The sequence below is a fragment of the Aotus nancymaae genome, unplaced genomic scaffold (assembly GCF_030222135.1).
Source record: "Aotus nancymaae isolate 86718 unplaced genomic scaffold, 86718_ANA_hifiasm-v0.15.2.pri h1tg000049l, whole genome shotgun sequence".
Lineage (NCBI taxonomy): Eukaryota > Metazoa > Chordata > Mammalia > Primates > Aotidae > Aotus > Aotus nancymaae.
Window position 1 is genome coordinate 956139 of NW_026988463.1, and position 22011 is coordinate 978149.

The 22011-nt window shown below is 57.6% G+C and overlaps 1 protein-coding gene across 2 annotated transcripts in view; it reads right to left on the reverse strand.

Moving 5' to 3' along the window:
- LOC135269092 (lipase maturation factor 1-like) overlaps nucleotides 1-22011 on the reverse strand; it is an 83224-nt gene that overhangs the window by 55631 nt on the left and 5582 nt on the right. The window lies entirely within an intron of this gene.

A 22011-nucleotide genomic window follows, 5' to 3' on the forward strand; every position in this document is an offset into this window, starting at 1 on the left:
TCTTGGGGGAAATACTGGAAAAGCCATCCTGCAGAAGATGCAGTGTGTGTACATATGCAAACACATGTGAGTAAACTAGACATGTTCATATGAAATCTGTGCCTGCTGCACACAGACGGGTAGCTGACTACCCGCCGTGCAGTTGGCATTCCCCACGATGAAACGCACCCCAGTGACCCCGACTACGGTCAGTGGCATCCCTCCCAGCACACGCCATAGGGCTTGGTGCCTACTGCCTGCAGGTAAGCCACACGCGCCCTCCACACAAACCACAGGCCTCTGAGTTCACGTCCAACAATGCCCAGCCCCACAACAGCACCTTCATCCTCAGTGTTTGCGGAATGCTGAGTGTTCACCCAGAGATGCCGACAGGGAGGGCACCGCAGGCCCGTATGTAAAGGTGAAGAATGAAAAAGTAGGCTAAAAGTAAAAAACATATACCACGCAAGTGTGAGCCACAGCCTGACCTAGTTCATTATGGCCACAAAACATTTAACAACAAGTAAAAGAAAGCTGGAGCTCTATTAACATCACAGAAAGGAGATGTGGCCGCGTGGCGGCTCACACCCGTAATCCCAGCACAGAGCGGCTCTATTAACATCACAGAAAGGAGATGTGGCCGCGTGGTGGCTCACACCCGTAATCCCAGCACGGAGTGGCTCTGTTAACATCACAGAAAGGAGATGTGGCCGCGTGGCGGCTCACACCCGTAATCCCAGCATGGAGCAGCTCTATTAACATCACAGAAAGGAGATGTGGCCAGGCGTGGCGGCTCACACCTGTAATCCCAGCACAGAGTGGCTCTATTAACATCACAGAAAGGAGATGTGGCCAGGCGTGGCGGCTCACACCCGTAATCCCAGCACGGAGCGGCTCTATTAACATCACAGAAAGGAGATGTGGCCAGGCGTGGCGGCTCACACCTGTAATCCCAGCACAGAGTGGCTCTATTAACATCACAGAAAGGAGATGTGGCCAGGCGTGGCGGCTCACACCCGTAATCCCAGCACAGAGTGGCTCTATTAACATCACAGAAAGGAGATGTGGCCAGGCGTGGCGGCTCACACCCGTAATCCCAGCACGGAGCGGCTCTATTAACATCACAGAAAGGAGATGTGGCCGCATGGCGGGTCACACCCGTAATCCCAGCACGGAGTGGCTCTATTAACATCACAGAAAGGAGATTTGGCCAGGCGTGGCGGCTCACACCCGTAATCCCAGCACGGAGCGGCTCTATTAACATCACAGAAAGGAGATGTGGCCAGGCGTGGCGGCTCACACCCGTAATCCCAGCACATAGCGGCTCTATTAACATCACAGAAAGGAGATGTGGCTGCGTGGCGGCTCACACCCGTAATCCCAGCACATAGCGGCTCTATTAACATCACAGAAAGGAGATGTGGCCGTGTGGCGGCTCACACCCGTAATCCCAGCACATAGCGGCTCTATTAACATCACAGAAAGGAGATGTGGCCAGGCGTGGCGGCTCACACCCGTAATCCCCGCACGGAGTGGCTCTATTAACATCACAGAAAGGAGATGTGGCCGCATGGCGGCTCACACCCGTAATCCCAGCACGGAGTGGCTCTATTAACATCACAGAAAGGAGATGTGGCCAGGCGTGGCGGCTCACACCCGTAATCCCAGCACGGAGTGGCTCTATTAACATCACAGAAAGGAGATGTGGCCAGGCGTAGCGGCTCACACCCGTAATCCCAGCACGGAGTGGCTCTATTAACATCACAGAAAGGAGATGTGGCCGTGTGGCGGCTCACACCCGTAATCCCAGCACCACAGAGCGGCTCTATTAACATCACAGAAAGGAGATGTGGCCAGGCGTGGCGGCTCACACCCGTAATCCCAGCACGGAGTGGCTCTATTAACATCACAGAAAGGAGATGTGGCCAGGCGTAGCGGCTCACACCCGTAATCCCAGCACGGAGTGGCTCTATTAACATCACAGAAAGGAGATGTGGCCAGGCGTGGCAGCTCACACCCGTAATCCCAGCACCACAGAGCGGCTCTATTAACATCACAGAAAGGAGATGTGGCCAGGCGTGGCGGCTCACACCCGTAATCCCAGCACGGAGTGGCTCTATTAACATCACAGAAAGGAGATTAGGCCAGGCGTGGCGGCTCACACCCGTAATCCCAGCACGGAGCGGCTCTATTAACATCACAGAAAGGAGATGTGGCCAGGCGTGGCGGCTCACACCCGTAATCCCAGCACGGAGTGGCTCTATTAACATCACAGAAAGGAGATTTGGCCAGGCGTGGCGGCTCACACCCGTAATCCCAGCACGGAGCGGCTCTATTAACATCACAGAAAGGAGATGTGGCCAGGCGTGGCGGCTCACACCCGTAATCCCAGCACCACGGAGTGGCTCTATTAACATCACAGAAAGGAGATGTGGCCAGGTGTGGCAGCTCACACCCGTAATCCCAGCACGGAGTGGCTCTATTAACATCACAGAAAGGAGATGTGGCCAGGCGTGGCGGCTCACACCCGTAATCCCAGCACGGAGTGGCTCTATTAACATCACAGAAAGGAGATGTGGCCAGGCGTGGCGGCTCACACCCGTAATCCCAGCACCACAGAGCGGCTCTATTAACATCACAGAAAGGAGATGTGGCCAGGCGTGGCGGCTCACACCCGTAATCCCAGCACGGAGTGGCTCTATTAACATCACAGAAAGGAGATTAGGCCAGGCGTGGCGGCTCACACCCGTAATCCCAGCACGGAGCGGCTCTATTAACATCACAGAAAGGAGATGTGGCCAGGCGTGGCGGCTCACACCCGTAATCCCAGCACGGAGCGGCTCTATTAACATCACAGAAAGGAGATGTGGCCAGGCGTGGTGGCTCACACCCGTAATCCCAGCACGGAGCGGCTCTATTAACATCACAGAAAGGAGATTTGGCCAGGCGTGGCGGCTCACACCCGTAATCCCAGCACCACAGAGCGGCTCTATTAACATCACAGAAAGGAGATGTGGCCAGGCGTGGCGGCTCACACCCGTAATCCCAGCACGGAGCGGCTCTATTAACATCACAGAAAGGAGATTTGGCCAGGCGTGGCGGCTCACACCCGTAATCCCAGCACCACAGAGCGGCTCTATTAACATCACAGAAAGGAGATGTGGCCAGGCGTGGCGGCTCACACCCGTAATCCCAGCACGGAGTGGCTCTATTAACATCACAGAAAGGAGATGTGGCCAGGCGTGGCGGCTCACACCCGTAATCCCAGCACGGAGTGGCTCTATTAACATCACAGAAAGGAGATGTGGCCAGGCGTGGCGGCTCACACCCGTAATCCCAGCACCACAGAGCGGCTCTATTAACATCACAGAAAGGAGATGTGGCCAGGCGTGGCGGCTCACACCCGTAATCCCAGCACGGAGTGGCTCTATTAACATCACAGAAAGGAGATTAGGCCAGGCGTGGCGGCTCACACCCGTAATCCCAGCACGGAGTGGCTCTATTAACATCACAGAAAGGAGATGTGGCCGTGTGGCGGCTCACACCCGTAATCCCAGCACGGAGCAGCTCTATTAACATCACAGAAAGGAGATTTGGCCAGGCGTGGCGGATCACACCCGTAATCCCAGCACGGAGCGGCTCTATTAACATCACAGAAAGGAGATGTGGCCAGGCGTGGCGGCTCACACCCGTAATCCCAGCACAGAGTGGCTCTATTAACATCACAGAAAGGAGATTTGGCCAGGCGTGGCGGCTCACACCCGTAATCCCAGCACCACGGAGTGGCTCTATTAACATTACAGAAAGGAGATGTGGCCAGGCGTGGCGGCTCACACCCGTAATCCCAGCACGGAGTGGCTCTATTAACATCACAGAAAGGAGATTTGGCCAGGCGTGGCGGCTCACACCCGTAATCCCAGCACCACGGAGTGGCTCTATTAACATTACAGAAAGGAGATGTGGCCAGGCGTGGCGGCTCACACCCGTAATCCCAGCACGGAGTGGCTCTATTAACATCACAGAAAGGAGATTTGGCCAGGCGTGGCGGCTCACACCCGTAATCCCAGCACCACGGAGTGGCTCTATTAACATTACAGAAAGGAGATGTGGCCAGGCGTGGCGGCTCACACCCGTAATCCCAGCACGGAGTGGCTCTATTAACATCACAGAAAGGAGATGTGGCCAGGCGTGGCGGCTCACACCCGTAATCCCAGCACGGAGTGGCTCTATTAACATCACAGAAAGGAGATGTGGCCGTGTGGCGGCTCACACCCGTAATCCCAGCACGGAGCGGCTCTATTAACATCACGGAAAGGAGATGTGGCTGCGTGGCGGCTCACACCCGTAATCCCAGCACGGAGCGGCTCTATTAACATCACAGAAAGGAGATGTGGCCGCATGGCGGGTCACACCCGTAATCCCAGCACGGAGCGGCTCTATTAACATCACAGAAAGGAGATGTGGCTGCGTGGCGGCTCACACCCGTAATCCCAGCACGGAGCGGCTCTATTAACATCACGGAAAGGAGATGTGGCCAGGCGTGGCGGCTCACACCCGTAATCCCAGCACGGAGTGGCTCTATTAACATCACAGAAAGGAGATGTGGCCAGGCGTGGCGGCCCACACCTGTAATCCCAGCACGGAGCGGCTCTATTAACATCACAGAAAGGAGATGCGGCCGCATGGCGGCTCACACCCGTAATCCCAGCACGGAGTGGCTCTATTAACATCACAGAAAGGAGATGTGGCCAGGCGTGGCGGCCCACACCTGTAATCCCAGCACGGAGCGGCTCTATTAACATCACAGAAAGGAGATGCGGCCAGGCGTGGCGGCTCACACCCGTAATCCCAGCACGGAGCGGCTCTATTAACATCCCAGAAAGGAGATGTGGCCAGGCGTGGCGGCTCACACCCGTAATCCCAGCACGGAGCGGCTCTATTAACATCACAGAAAGGAGATGTGGCCAGGCGTGGCGGCTCACACCCGTAATCCCAGCACAGAGTGGCTCTATTAACATCACAGAAAGGAGATGTGGCCGTGTGGCGGCTCACACCCGTAATCCCAGCACGGAGCGGCTCTATTAACATCACAGAAAGGAGATGTGGCCGCATGGCGGCTCACACCCGTAATCCCAGCACGGAGCGGCTCTATTAACATCACAGAAAGGAGATGTGGCCGCATGGCGGCCCACACCTGTAATCCCAGCACGGAGCGGCTCTATTAACATCACAGAAAGGAGATGTGGCCGCATGGCGGCTCACACCTGTAATCCCAGCACGAAGCGGCTCTGTTAACATCACAGAAAGGAGATTTGGCCAGGTGTGACGGCTCACACCCGTAATCCCAGCACGTGGAGGCCAAGGCAGGCGGATCACTTGAGGTCAAAGAGTTTGAGACCAGCCTGGCCAACGAGGCGAAACCTTGTTTCTACTAAAAATACAAAAATTAGCTGAGCATGGTGGCACACGCCTGTAGTCCCAGCTACTTTGCAGGCTGAGGCAGGAGAATCACTTGAATCCAGGAGGCAGAGGTTGCAGTGAGCCGAGATTGTGCCACTGTACTCCAGTCTGGGCGACAGAATGACACTCCATTTCAAAAAAATAAAATAAAATAAAAGTAGATTTAAGAAGAAGGAACAACACAGGGATAAAGGAAGATACTGCATAATGATAAAAAAATCACAAGAGCAAGCCGAAAGTACATGTGGCCTTCTACTGCGTGCAGGAAGCAGGTGTGGGGCCCATGTGGGTGTAGACGTGCAGGAAGCTGGTGTGGGGCCCGCGTCAGTGTAGATGTGCAGGAAGCTGGTGTGGGGCCCTGGTGTGGGGCCCATGTGGGTGTAGACGTGCAGGAAGCTGGTGTGGGGCCCGTGTCGGTGTAGACATGCAGGAAGCTGGTGTGGGGCCCGTGTGGGTGTAGACGTGCAGGAGGCTGGTGTGGGGCCCGTGTGGGTGTAGACGTGCAGGAGGCTGGTGTGGGGCCCGTGTGGGTGTAGACGTGCAGGAGGCTGGTGTGGGGCCCGTGTGGGTGTAGACGTGCAGGAGGCTGGTGTGGGGCCCGTGTGGGTGTAGACGTGCAGGAGGCTGGTGTGGGACCCGTGTCGGTGTAGACGTGCAGGAGGCTGGTGTGGGGCCCGTGTGGGTGTAGACGTGCAGGAGGCTGGTGTGGGGCCCGTGTCGGTGTAGACGTGCAGGAGGCTGGTGTGGGGCCCGTGTGGGTGTAGACGTGCAGGAGGCTGGTGTGGGGTCCGTGTGGGTGTAGACGTGCAGGAGGCTGGTGTGGGGCCCGTGTCGGTGTAGACGTGCGTGCTGGTCTGGGGTCCGTGTTAGTGTAGACGTGAGTGCTGGTCTGGGGTCCATGTCGGTGTAGACGTACGTGCTGGTCTGGGGTGAGTGTCTGTGTAGACGTGCGTGCCGGTCTGGGGTCCGTGTCGGTGTAGACGTGCGTGCTGGTCTGGGGTCCGTGTCTGTGTAGACGTGCGTGCCGGTCTGGGGTCCGTGTCTGTGTAGACGTGCGTGCTGGTCTGGGGTCCGTGTCGGTGTAGACGTGCGTGCCAGTCTGGGGTCCGTGTCTGTGTAGACGTGCGTGCTGGTCTGGGGTCCGTGTCTGTGCAGACGTGCGTGCTGGTCTGGGGTCCGTGTCGGTGTAGACCTGCGTGCTGGTCTGGGGTGAGTGTCAGTGTAGACGTGCGTGCTGGTCTGGGTGAGTGTCTGTGTAGACGTGCATGGTGGTCTGGGGTCCGTGTCGGTGTAGACGTGCGTGCTGGTCTGGGGTCCGTGTCGGTGTAGACGTGCATGCTGGTCTGGGGTCCGTGTCTGTGTAGACGTGCATGGTGGTCTGGGGTCCGTGTCGGTGTAGACGTGCGTGCTGGTCTGGGGTCCGTGTCGGTGTAGACGTGCATGCTGGTCTGGGGTCCGTGTCTGTGTAGACGTGCGTGCTGGTCTGGGGTCCGTGTCTGTGTAGACGTGCGTGCTGGTCTGGGGTGAGTGTCTGTGTAGACGTGCGTGCTGGTCTGGGGTCCGTGTCGGTGTAGACGTACGTGCTGGTCTGGGGTGAGTGTCAGTGTAGACGTGCATGCTGGTCTGGGGTCCGTGTCGGTGTAGACATGCGTGCTGGTCTGGGGTGAGTGTCTGTGTAGACATGCATGGTGGTCTGGGGTCCGTGTCGGTGTAGACGTGCGTGCTGGTCTGGGGTGAGTGTCTGTGTAGACGTGCGTGCTGGTCTGGGGTCCGTGTCTGTGTAGGCGTGCGTGCTGGTCTGGGGTCCATGTCGGTGTAGACGTGCGTGCTGGTCTGGGGTCCGTGTCGGTGTAGACGTGCGTGCTGGTCTGAGGTCCGTGTCGGTGTAGACGTGCGTGCTGGTCTGGGGTGAGTGTCTGTGTAGACGTGCGTGCTGGTCTGGGGTCTGTGTCTGTGTAGGCGTGCGTGCTGGTCTGGGGTCCGTGTCGGTGTAGACGTGTGTGCTGGTCTGGGGTGAGTGTCTGTGTAGATGTGCATGGTGGTCTGGGGTCCATGTCTGTGTAGACGTGCATGCTGGTCTGGGGTGAGTGTCTGTGTAGACGTGCGTGCTGGTCTGGGGTGAGTGTCTGTGTAGACGTGCGTGCTGGTCTGGGGTGAGTGTCTGTGTAGACGTGCGTGCTGGTCTGGGGTGAGTGTCTGTGTAGACGTGCGTGCTGGTCTGGGGTGAGTGTCTGTGTAGACGTGCGTGCTGGTCTGGGGTGAGTGTCTGTGTAGACGTGCGTGCTGGTCTGGGGTCCGTGTCTGTGTAGACGTGCGTGCTGGTCTGGGGTCCGTGTCGGTGTAGACGTGCGTGCTGGTCTCGGGTCCGTGTCGGTGTAGACGTGCGTGCTGGTCTGGGGTCCGTGTCGGTGTAGACGTGCGTGCTGGTCTGGGGTGAGTGCCTGTGTAGACGTGCGTGCTGGTCTGGGGTCCGTGTCGGTGTAGACGTGCGTGCTGGTCTGGGGTGAGTGTCTGTGTAGATGTGCGTGCTGGTCTGGGGTCTGTGTCTGTGTAGGCATGCGTGCTGGTCTGGGGTCCGTGTCGGTGTAGACGTGTGTGCTGGTCTGGGGTGAGTGTCTGTGTAGATGTGCATGGTGGTCTGGGGTCCATGTCTGTGTAGACGTGCGTGCTGGTCTGGGGTGAGTGTCTGTGTAGACGTGCGTGCTGGTCTGGGGTGAGTGTCTGTGTAGACGTGCGTGCTGGTCTGGGGTGAGTGTCTGTGTAGACGTGCGTGCTGGTCTGGGGTGAGTGTCTGTGTAGACGTGCGTGCTGGTCTGGGGTGAGTGTCTGTGTAGACGTGCGTGCTGGTCTGGGGTCTGTGTCTGTGTAGACGTGCGTGCTGGTCTGGGGTCCGTGTCGGTGTAGACGTGCGTGCTGGTCTCGGGTCCGTGTCGGTGTAGACGTGCGTGCTGGTCTGGGGTCCGTGTCGGTGTAGACGTGCGTGCTGGTCTGGGGTGAGTGCCTGTGTAGACGTGCGTGCTGGTCTGGGGTCCGTGTCGGTGTAGACGTGCGTGCTGGTCTGGGGTGAGTGTCTGTGTAGACGTGCGTGCTGGTCTGGGGTGAGTGTCTGTGTAGACGTGCGTGCTGGTCTGGGGTCCGTGTCGGTGTAGACGTGCGTGCTGGTCTGGGGTGAGTGTCTGTGTAGACGTGCGTGCTGGTCTGGGGTCCGTGTCGGTGTAGACGTGCGTGCTGGTCTGGGGTGAGTGTCTGTGTAGACGTGCATGGTGGTCTGGGGTCCGTGTCTGTGTAGACGTGCGTGCTGGTCTGGGGTGAGTGTCTGTGTAGACGTGCGTGCTGGTCTCGGATGAGTGTCTGTGTAGACGTGCATGGTGGTCTGGGGTCTGTGTCTGTGTAGACGTGCGTGCTGGTCTGGGGTGAGTGTCTGTGTAGACGTGCATGCTGGTCTGGGGTCCGTGTCAGTGTAGACGTGCGTGCTGGTCTGGGGTGAGTGTCTGTGTAGACGTGCATGGTGGTCTGGGGTCCGTGTCGGTGTAGACGTGCGTGCTGGTCTGGGGTCCGTGTCGGTGTAGATGTGCGTGCTGGTCTGGGGTCTGTGTTGGTATAGACGTGCGTGCTGGTTTGGGGTGAGTGTCTGCACAGGCACGTAGGAAGCTGGTACTTGCACTTCTCCCCATGCATTTATAAATCGAAAAAATGTAAACAGAACCTGAACATGGAAAACTACAAACCACTGATCAAAAAAACTAAAGCAAGATCTAAACATATGAAGAGACAGACCATCTTCATGGATTGGAAGGATCGAAATCATTCAGTGTCCATTTTATTCATAAATTCAGCACAATCTGAACCAAAACACCCAGTCAGTGCTTCTGCAGATGCTGACAAGCTGATTCTAGAAGGTACAAGGGAGGGCAAAGGCACTAAAATAGCCAGAATCATCTGAAAAAGAACAGAGGTGAGGACTCGTGTTACCCAGTTTCAAGACTCATTAAAAAGCTAATGGAGACCACATGAATACAGCACAATGTCGGTTAAAGAAGAGCCACAGAACTCAGTGGAATGGAAGAGAGGGCCCAGACATAGACCCCCCGGCTCCCAACCGAACACACAGAGTGAACACATCCTGACAGAGGTTCACAGACAACTCCACAGAGAAAGAACAGTCTTGGGCCGGGAGTGGTGGCTCACGCCTGTCAGCCCAGCTCTTTGGGAGGCCGAGGCAGGAGGACTGCTTGAGCCCAGGAGTTCCACAGCAGCCCGGGCAACAGAGTGAGAGCCAGTCTCTACAAAATAAATAAAACAGAAACGAGTCTCTGACAACGATGCGGGAACAAACGGATGTCCACATGGAAAAAGACGGGCCTGAACACACTTCACAGCTTACACAACAGCTAACTGAGAAAGGGTCACGGACCTAAACGTAAAACACAAGAGCGTGAGGCTTCTAGATGGAAATGCAGGAGAAACTCCGTGGCAGGCCTGGCAGCCAGTCCTCAGAGGCGACACCAGAAGCATCATCTGTGAAAGAAAAAACTGTCAACTGAACTCATCAAAATGAAGAACTTCTGATCTGAAAATCTGCTTTGAACTGAATGAAGCAACAGGCCATAGTCGGGAAGAAAGCACCTCCGATAAAGGGCCTGTACCTAGAACATTCCGAGAGCCCTTAAACTCGATCGTCAGAGGACAAACAGCCCAGTGTTAAGGGTGGGAAGAACAGACACAGGCCACAGACCTCAGCAGACACGGGAGCAGTCTGCTTCTCACAGGGAAAGGGGTCCAGACGGCAGACAAAGCATAAAAAGGCGCTCAACGCCATTCGTCACGGGGAAACGCCAGCTAAAACCACCATGTGACGTCACCACACGTGTCACTGTGGCCAGAGTGATTAAAAATGGATGGTGCCCCATGCTCTGGAAGGTTCTGGACAGCACGAGTGCCCTCGCTGTGCTGGGGATGCCTGTGGTGCGCCGCTGTGGACGGCAGACAGGTGACGTATTACCCAGGGAATGAAGGGTGACCTACAGCCCAGCCACTGAGCCTCTCAGGGGCTCCACCTGGAAACGCGTTCACACAGAAGCCTCGTGCAGACGCTCACAGCAGCTGTCCTCGTCATCACTAAAAGCCAGAAACGAGGAAGATGTCCCTCAAAGTGGAAGTGGATAAACAACCGGGGGAGCACTGCTGCAACAGAGTCATATTCACAGTAAGAATGCAGCAGCCGCTGGTTCAGGCAACAACCTGGGTGGATCCAAGCGCATGCTGCTAAGTAAACGAATCCAGACCCAGCAGGCTAGGGACTGCGTGAGGCCATCTGTACGTCACACTGGAAAAGGCAAAACCGGAGGGATGGAAGACAGACCCGGGCATGCCAAGGGCTGCTGGGGGGTAGTGGTCACCCCCATGCACGGGGGACTTGGGGGCTGGAGCTGGGGGATAGAGATCTCGATGTACTTGGCAAGCCCACAGCACTGAGCATTACACAAGATCAACTTTAACGCACACAAAGTATCGCGGAAAGACCCAACCAACGGGTCGGGGGATGCAGATGGAGTGCAGGCTCCACACGCACGAAGGTGACTCAGACCACACTGACCAGAGGGCAGGAGCCGCCCGGGCAACCCCAGAAAATGGTCTGAGTGAGGACCACAAGCACAGAGGAGCTGTACACAAACGCTGCACGCCAGCGCCTTTCCCGGGGCCTGGGTGGACAGTTTGTGCACGTGCACCAGGGCTGAGCAAAGGCTACAGGAGCGGGGGAGCCAGGTTCTCACTCGCAGAGAGGGAGGAGTCAGATGAGCCAGGAGGGAAGGCTGCATACGCCGTCTGCCGGGTGAGAGTCAGAGACAGAGGACGGACCAGGTTCACCGTCACATACCTACAGACGGGAGGATACAACAGAGAAACAACCGTGTCTGTGAAACGAGGCAGTGACACACAGACCCCAGCTCTGCCCAGCCAGAGGGCCAGCGGCCGTGACTCACAGTGACGACGCCGGATCACAACCCGGACAAGGACTCACATTGACGACGCCGGATCACAGCCCGGACACGGACTCACAGTGACGACACTGGATCACAACCTAGACACGGACTCACAGTGACGACGCCGGATCACAACTCGGACAGGGACTCACAGTGACGACACCGGATCACAACCTAGACACGGACTCACAGTGACGACGCCGGATCACAGCCCGGACACGGACTCACATTGACGACGCCGGATCACAACCCGGACAAGGACTCACAGTGACGACACTGGATCACAACCTAGACACGGACTCACAGTGACGACGCCGGATCACAACTCGGACAGGGACTCACAGTGACGACACCGGATCACAACCTAGACATGGACTCACAGTGACGACGCCGGATCACAGCCCGGACACGGACTCACATTGACGACGCCGGATCACAACCCGGACAAGGACTCACAGTGACGACACTGGATCACAACCTAGACACGGACTCACAGTGACGACGCCGGATCACAACTCGGACAGGGACTCACAGTGACGACACCGGATCACAACCTAGACACGGACTCACAGTGACGACGCCGGATCACAGCCCGGACACGGACTCACATTGACGACGCCGGATCACAACCCGGACAAGGACTCACATTGACGACGCCGGATCACAGCCCGGACACGGACTCACAGTGACGACACTGGATCACAACCTAGACACGGACTCACAGTGACGACGCCGGATCACAACTCGGACAGGGACTCACAGTGACGACACCGGATCACAACCTAGACACGGACTCACAGTGACGACGCCGGATCACAGCCCGGACACGGACTCAGTGACGACACTGGATCACAACTCGGACAAGGACTCACATTGACGACGCCGGATCACAGCCCGGACACGGACTCACAGTGACGACGCCGGATCACAACTCGGACAGGGACTCACAGTGACGACACCGGATCACAACCTAGACACGGACTCACAGTGACGACGCCGGATCACAGCCCGGACACGGACTCACAGTGACGACACCGGATCACAACCCGGACACGGACTCACAGTGACGACGCCGGATCACAACCCGGACACGGACTCACAGTGACGACACCGGATCACAACCTAGACACGGACTCACAGTGACGACACCGGATCACAACCCGGACAAGGACTCACATTGACGACGCCGGATCACAGCCCGGACACGGACTCACAGTGACGACACTGGATCACAACCTAGACACGGACTCACAGTGACGACGCCGGATCACAACTCGGACAGGGACTCACAGTGACGACACCGGATCACAACCTAGACACGGACTCACAGTGACGACGCCGGATCACAGCCCGGACACGGACTCACAGTGACGACACCGGATCACAACCCGGACACGGACTCACAGTGACGACGCCGGATCACAACCCGGACACGGACTCACAGTGACGACACCGGATCACAGCCCGGACACGGACTCACATTGACGACACCGGATCACAACCCGGACAAGGACTCACATTGACGACGCCGGATCACAGCCCGGACACGGACTCAGTGACGACACTGGATCACAACTCGGACAAGGACTCACATTGACGACGCCGGATCACAGCCCGGACACGGACTCACAGTGACGACACTGGATCACAACCTAGACACGGACTCACAGTGACGACGCCGGATCACAACTCGGACAGGGACTCACAGTGACGACACCGGATCACAACCTAGACACGGACTCACAGTGACGACGCCGGATCACAGCCCGGACACGGACTCACAGTGACGACGCCGGATCACAACCCGGACACGGACTCACAGTGACGACGCCGGATCACAACCCGGACACGGACTCACAGTGACGACACCGGATCACAGCCCGGACACGGACTCACATTGACGACACCGGATCACAACCCGGACAAGGACTCACATTGACGACGCCGGATCACAGCCCGGACACGGACTCAGTGACGACACTGGATCACAACTCGGACAAGGACTCACATTGACGACGCCGGATCACAGCCCGGACACGGACTCACAGTGACGACACTGGATCACAACCTAGACACGGACTCACAGTGACGACGCCGGATCACAACTCGGACAGGGACTCACAGTGACGACACCGGATCACAACCTAGACACGGACTCACAGTGACGACGCCGGATCACAGCCCGGACACGGACTCACAGTGACGACACTGGATCACAACTCGGACAAGGACTCACATTGACGACGCCGGATCACAGCCCGGACACGGACTCACAGTGACGACACTGGATCACAACCTAGACACGGACTCACAGTGACGACACCGGATCACAACCCGGACAAGGACTCACATTGACGACGCCGGATCACAGCCCGGACACGGACTCAGTGACGACACTGGATCACAACTCGGACAAGGACTCACATTGACGACGCCGGATCACAGCCCGGACACGGACTCACAGTGACGACACTGGATCACAACCTAGACACGGACTCACAGTGACGACACCGGATCACAACCCGGACAAGGACTCACATTGACGACGCCGGATCACAGCCCGGACACGGACTCAGTGACGACACTGGATCACAACTCGGACAAGGACTCACATTGACGACGCCGGATCACAGCCCGGACACGGACTCACAGTGACGACACTGGATCACAACCTAGACACGGACTCACAGTGACGACGCCGGATCACAACCCGGACAAGGACTCACATTGACGACGCCGGATCACAGCCCGGACACGGACTCACAGTGACGACGCCGGATCACAGCCCGGACACGGACTCAGTGACGACACTGGATCACAACTCGGACAAGGACTCACATTGACGACGCCGGATCACAGCCCGGACACGGACTCACAGTGACGACACTGGATCACAACCTAGACACGGACTCACAGTGACGACACCGGATCACAACCCGGACAAGGACTCACATTGACGACGCCGGATCACAGCCCGGACACGGACTCAGTGACGACACTGGATCACAACTCGGACAAGGACTCACATTGACGACGCCGGATCACAGCCCGGACACGGACTCACAGTGACGACACTGGATCACAACCTAGACACGGACTCACAGTGACGACACCGGATCACAACCCGGACAAGGACTCACATTGACGACGCCGGATCACAGCCCGGACACGGACTCAGTGACGACACTGGATCACAACTCGGACAAGGACTCACATTGACGACGCCGGATCACAGCCCGGACACGGACTCACAGTGACGACACTGGATCACAACCTAGACACGGACTCACAGTGACGACGCCGGATCACAACTCGGACAGGGACTCACAGTGACGACACCGGATCACAACCTAGACACGGACTCACATTGACGACGCCGGATCACAGCCCGGACACGGACTCACAGTGACGACACCGGATCACAACCCGGACACGGACTCACAGTGACGACGCCGGATCACAACCCGGACACGGACTCACAGTGACGACACCGGATCACAGCCCGGACACGGACTCACATTGACGACACCGGATCACAACCCGGACAAGGACTCACATTGACGACGCCGGATCACAGCCCGGACACGGACTCAGTGACGACACTGGATCACAACTCGGACAAGGACTCACATTGACGACGCCGGATCACAGCCCGGACACGGACTCACAGTGACGACACTGGATCACAACCTAGACACGGACTCACAGTGACGACGCCGGATCACAACTCGGACAGGGACTCACAGTGACGACACCGGATCACAACCTAGACACGGACTCACAGTGACGACGCCGGATCACAGCCCGGACACGGACTCACAGTGACGACACTGGATCACAACCTAGACACGGACTCACAGTGACGACGCCGGATCACAACTCGGACAGGGACTCACAGTGACGACACCGGATCACAACCTAGACACGGACTCACAGTGACGACGCCGGATCACAGCCCGGACACGGACTCACAGTGAGGACGCCGGATCACAGCCCGGACAAGGACTCACATTGACGACGCCGGATCACAGCCCGGACACGGACTCACAGTGACGACGCCGGATCACAACTCGGACAGGGACTCACAGTGACGACGCCGGATCACAACTCGGACAGGGACTCACAGTGACGACACCGGATCACAACCTAGACACGGACTCACAGTGACGACGCCGGATCACAACTCGGACAGGGACTCACAGTGACGACACCGGATCACAACCTAGACACGGACTCACAGTGACGACGCCGGATCACAGCCCGGACACGGACTCACAGTGACGACACTGGATCACAACCTAGACACGGACTCACAGTGACGACGCCGGATCACAACTCGGACAGGGACTCACAGTGACGACACCGGATCACAACCTAGACACGGACTCACAGTGACGACGCCGGATCACAACCCAGACACGGACTCACAGTGACGACGCCGGATCAAAGCCCGGACACAGACTCACAGTGACGACGCCGGATCAAAGCCTGGACACGGACTCACAGCGACGATGCCGGGTCACAGCCCGGACACGGACTCACAGCGACGATGCCGGATCACAGCCCGGACACGGACTCACAGTGACGATGCCGGGTCACAGCCCGGACACGGACTCACAGTGACGATGCCGGATCACAGCCCGGACACGGACTCACAGTGACGACGCCGGGTCACAGCCGGGACACGGACTCACAGTGACGACGCCGGGTCACAGCCCGGACACGGACTCACAGTGACGACGCCGGATCACAGCCCGGACACGGACTCACAGTGACGGCGCCGGATCACAACCCGGACAAGGACTCACAGTGACGACGCCGGATCACAGCCCGGACACGGACTCACAGTGACGACGCCGGATCACAACCCGGACACGGACTCACAGTGACGACGCCGGATCACAACTCGGACACGGACTCACAGTGACGACGCCGGATCACAACTCGGACACGGACTCACAGTGACGGCGCCGGGTCACGGACCGGACACGGACTCACAGCGACGGCGCCGGGTCACGGACCGGACACGGACTCACAGCGACGGCGCCGGGTCACGGACCGGACACGGACTCACAGCGACGGCGCCGGATCACGGACCGGACACGGACTCACAGCGAAGGCGCCGGGTCACAGCCAGGACACGGACTCACAGCGACGGCGCCGGGTCACAGCCCGGACACGGACTCACAGCGACGGCACCGGATCACAGCCAGGACACGGACTCACAGCGACGACACCGGATCACAGCCCGGACACGGACTCACAGCGACGGCGCCGGGTCACAGCCCGGACACGGACTCACAGTGACGGCGCCGGGTCACAGCCCGGACACGGACTCACAGTGACGGCGCCGGGTCACAGCCCGGACACGGACTCACAGTGACGGCGCCGGGTCACAGCCCGGACACGGACTCACAGTGACGGCGCCGGGTCACAGCCCGGACACGGACTCACAGTGACGGCGCCGGGTCACAGCCCGGACACGGACTCACAGCGACGGCGCCGGGTCACAGCCCGGACACGGACTCACAGCGACGGCGCCGGATCACGGACCGGACACGGACTCACAGTGACGGCGCCGGATCACGGACCGGACACGGACTCACAGTGACGGCGCCGGGTCACGGCCCGGACACGGACTCACAGTGACGGCGCCGGGTCACGGCCCGGACACGGACTCACAGTGACGGCGCCGGGTCACGGCCCGGACACGGACTCACAGTGACGGCGCCGGGTCACGGCCCGGACACGGACTCACAGTGACGGCGCCGGGTCACGGCCCGGACACGGACTCACAGTGACGACGCCGGATCACAGCCCGGACACGGACTCACAGTGACGGCGCCGGATCATGGACCGGACATGGACTCAGTGACGACACTGGGTCACAACCCGGACACAACTCACAGTGACGGCGCTGGATTACCAACCAGAGTGAAAATAAATGGGCATGGGTCCATAGTGTCAAAACAAATGACCAGAAACAAGTAACAAGATCTTCTCAGAGGGATGCCACATACCGTCTGCAGACAGTCCTTCAGTGACTGGCTTCCAGAGGACAGAGTGAGCGGGAAACCAGGGACTTCACGGAGGGGACACCTGGCGGACACACCTTGGCCAGGTGATCAGAAAGCCATGTGGACATCAGGACCCTGATACGGTGTGACGGGAAGGGCCCTGCACCTCCATGGGCCTCTTTTAAAACCCATCACCCAGTGCAACAGTGAGAAACACTAGACAGACCCCAAGTGAGGGACACTCTACAGACTCCATGGCAGGCCTGCTTGACACGGTCAAGGCAGTGAAATGCAGGGAAGTCTGGGAGGCTGTCACAGACCAGGGAGGATGGAGGAGATGCCAGGACAAAACTGGGTCCCACAACAGGAAGGGCATGGATGGGAAAGCCACTGAGCACAGTTTGGTGAAGAGTAAAAAATGTTAAAAAGTAAAGGTTCCTTGAAGACCCTCTGCACAGTCAGTGCCCGGCATGAAGGGCTAGGAGCAGCCTCCCTCCAGAGCAGTGGGGCAGGGCCACAGGCAGAGCACGGCAGGGCGCTGGGTGACAAAAGGGCCAGGCTGGTGACCCCTAAAGGGGCTGGGGATGGCAGATCAGTGGGGGGCAGCTCGAAGTGAGGAGGAAGAGGGTGGACACGGGGAGGGACACAGGGTGGACACAGGGTGAGACATGGGGAGGATACAGGGCGGACACAAGGTGGGACATGGGAAGGGACACAGGGTGGAGAAAGGGCAGACACAGGTCGGACACAGGATGGGAAACAGAGTGGACATGCAGTGGGACATGGGGCACGACACAGGGTGGACATGGGACAGGACACGGGGCTGCAGCAGAAGGCTCCCCACACCCCTCCTGCCTCCACCACCAGCAGAAGGGACCTGAGTCGCGAGCCCTGACCTTCCTAGCAACAGAGAGGACACCCTGCAGCAGGGCCCCTCAGCCCCAGCAACCACATGTGCAGGGTCTGCACCAGCAGCTTCCACAGGAGCTCAGGCCAGTGTGTGTACCTGTGTGTGCAGGTGTCTGTACATATGTGCACATGTATACATGAATGTGCATGTCTGGAGATATCTGTGTGTGCATGTGTGCAGGTCTTTGCACACACTTGCACGTGTATACATGCATGTGCATGTCTGAAGGTCTCCGTGTGTCTACACGTATGCAGATGTATGCACATATGTAGGTGTCTGCGAACATACACGTGTGCATATGTATACATTTATGTGCATATGTGCCGCTATCCATGTGTGTACACATGCATACATGCATGTGCATGTGTGCAGTCTCCGTGTGCATGTGCCCACGTGTGCACATGTGTGTATGTATGTGCATGCACGCGTACTCTGTGCATGCATGTATGCATGTGCTCATGTATAAATTTACATTGATGTGTGCAGGTCTCCGTGTGCATGTGTATACATGTGTGCCGGTCTGTGTGTGCACAAGTGCACACGTATACATGTATGTGCATGTGTGCGGGTCTCTGTGCACGACTGCACACATATACATGTGTGCGGGTCTCCATGTGTGCACGTGTGCATGCGTGCCGGTGTCTGTGTGCATGTGTGTACATGTGTATAGATGTATGCATTCATGTGCAGGTGTCTGTGTGCATGTGTGCACATGCGTATAGATGTATGCATTCACGTGCAGGTGTATGTGTGTGCACTATGCACATGTATACATGTATGTGCATGTGTACAGGCATGTGCCTATGCATGTTTTGGCATGTCTGCTGGTGGGAGAAACACAGGTGGTGACTGTTCAGCCCCGCACACTCCAGGACCCAGCCGTCCTCGGAGCTGGGACCCCTTTCCCACAGGGACCTGATAGGCGCTGGCTGAACGGTGGATGTGTCCCGCCCCTCGCCACAAGGCAAACTCCAGGGCCACAGAGGAAAACAAGATGTGGCCCTCAGCAAAGCAACAGCCTCAATCAGTGACTCCAGGGCAGGACACATAATCTATTTCCCGCTTATCAGGAAGAATGAAGACAGACTGAACTGAGATTTCACAGAAAAAAGCTATTTCAATCTCTACTCATGTTATAAAAATAGCTACATAAAAAGAAGCAGCAAAAATTTCGAAAAATCACAGGCTCTCAGAGCAAAACTAACCAACCAGCCAAGCTTTGGAAAGCCCCCTCACCGCCCCACGCGGAGGTGACAGGGAGCCATGGCGACCACCTGCCTCTCACGGGGACCCTGAGCCTGACCTGGGAGCTGCAACCAGGAAATACCATGTCACACATGCAGCCAACAGCAAGCACGGCCAGCAAGGTGTGATGGCGCGCACCTATCATCCCAGCTACTCAGGAGGCCGAGGCAGGAGAATCGCTTGAACCTGGAAGGCAGAGGTTACAGTGAGCTGAGATCGCGCTGCTGCACTCCAGCCTGGACAAAAGAACAGAACTCCATCTCAAAAAAAAAGCAAAAACAAAGAATCAGAAAGAAAAAAAATTAGTTTTCCCTTTTTGGATAAATTGTTGTAAAATTAAAACAGAACCAGCCCAGAAGTGGCGTTCTCTGCTGGATGGTTCTTACTGACCATGGTCAGATGCTGGGCCTTTGCCCCGGGACCTAAGGTATTTTTTCTTTAAACGCATGTGCTGCAGAGCTCCAAGGTAGGGCCGTGCTGTTTGCTTTTCAAACAAGCAAGCATTTTATAGAAGAACTTGTAAAACCAAGTGGTGCGTTTCATTAGAACTCAAGTGGCCGGGAGAAGAGAGAAATGACTCATTTCCCATGAGCTCTTAGAGCCACGGAAAGCTCAGAACAAAACCGAGTTGGGCAGAGTTTCCAGTATTCTTTTTGGTGTCATTTTCTCCTCACATTTTCTGAAGAACAGCTGCGAGTTTAGCAAACACGGGTGAAACAATTCTGCCTGCCACGTCGCCGCCGCCCCTTGGGTGTCATCTGAGGAGGACGCCAAGCCAGCAGGGCTGTGGCGAGACACACTACTGATCTCACCGCGCCTCACCTCGCCGGAGCATGCGGGGAGAGGCGTTAAAACTGCCCCACGTGGAACAGAAGGAAGGGCCGTGAGCAGCGCACAGAATAGACACCAGCGCGCAGCGCACGGGCTCCGCACCCGAAGGACAAAACTAGCTTGGAGATCCCCCCGAGATCGGATTTTCAAAATAAATCTAACCCAGGGACTCAACATGACTACATGGAGCCGGAGACGGCATGGAAAACCCCATTCCTGCCAGTGTCGGGCATTCCTTCCGCAGCCCAGGCCATCCCATTACTCTACTACTGTGTGTGCGGTGGGCAAGCCCACGCCACACGGAATCCACCGCTTGCCTGGGTGGGCAACCATGGGTAACCCAGGCAATCGGTGGGCTCCCTGTAGTGCTCGGCTCCCAGGGCCTGGGGGAACCCGTGTTCTTCTCCACTCAGCTTCATCGAGGGACTTTACCAGGTTCCAGTCCAACCTGGGAAGCTAGACAGGAGAGGGGCCCCCACCCATCCTGTTCAGAACCCAGCTGGGGTGGGTGGTGTTTGGAGCACGTGGGCAGATTGGGGTGGGGCCAGAACAGCCTCATCCAGAGCCAAGGACAAGTCTTGAGGTTGAAGAGCTCATCGAGGCCACTATGAGAGAGAGAAACAGAGCCTCAGAGACTCCTCGATAAATAACCAGGACAGAGAGCAAGCGTGGAAGAGCAGGAGGGCAAGGCACTGAGACTCTAGAAGCTTCCAGGGGGAAGAACAAGAGTCAGATGCTTGAGGATGCCTCCTGAATGTTGCAAAGCTCTGAGGGAAAGCGGCTTTGATGGAGAATTGCAGACCAGGGCAAGTTGGTCCTTTCTGGAAAAGTTGCCTGGGGATACACTCCAGCAAAAAGAGAATCCACCAGCAAACAGGAAGACAAGAGCAGCCCAGGAAGTACGAACATAACCAAGGGAGGGCTGTGGCAGTCTCTGTCCTGCTGGGCCACACCTCAGGGCTAGAGGCAGGTGGAGGTGGGGAAGGCGTGTGGCTAGAAAAGTGTCCCACACTGACACTCAGCACTGGTAGATACCACCTGCTACACGTTAGGCACATTTCACTGAGCAGCAGATGCCCCTAGAAGACAGGGTACAGAGGTCTAAAGAAAGCTCTCTCCCTGGCTGCAAGGCCACAGAGGTCTGAAGAAAGCCCTCCCCCTGGCTGCAAGGGGACAGAAGCCTGAAGAAAGCCCTCCCCCGGCTGCAAGCAGCTGGAGGGAGACGGGCACAAGAACACCACCAGAACCGGGGCAATATCAGCCGTGCCAACAGCAAACGGAGCAGAGAGCAGGGCTCCAGAGCCAGCCCCGGGCGGGGTCAGAAGTCCACACATGACGAGGCCTAAGTCTGGTCTGAAGGCTGCAGGGCATGGGCAGCCACGGAGAGCAAGTGCAGCTCACGCCAGGGAGGGCAGAGGCCACAGGGTCAGAGGACCACGGTCAGGAAGAGATGCCCCATGTGGCAGGGACACTGCGGGAGCAATGCAGGCACCACGGCTCATCGGCTGGGGCTCTAGCCTCTCACTGCAACCAGCGCAGGTGACATCTGCCCCAGAGGCAGCAGGCAGCATGTGCTCCGAAGCCC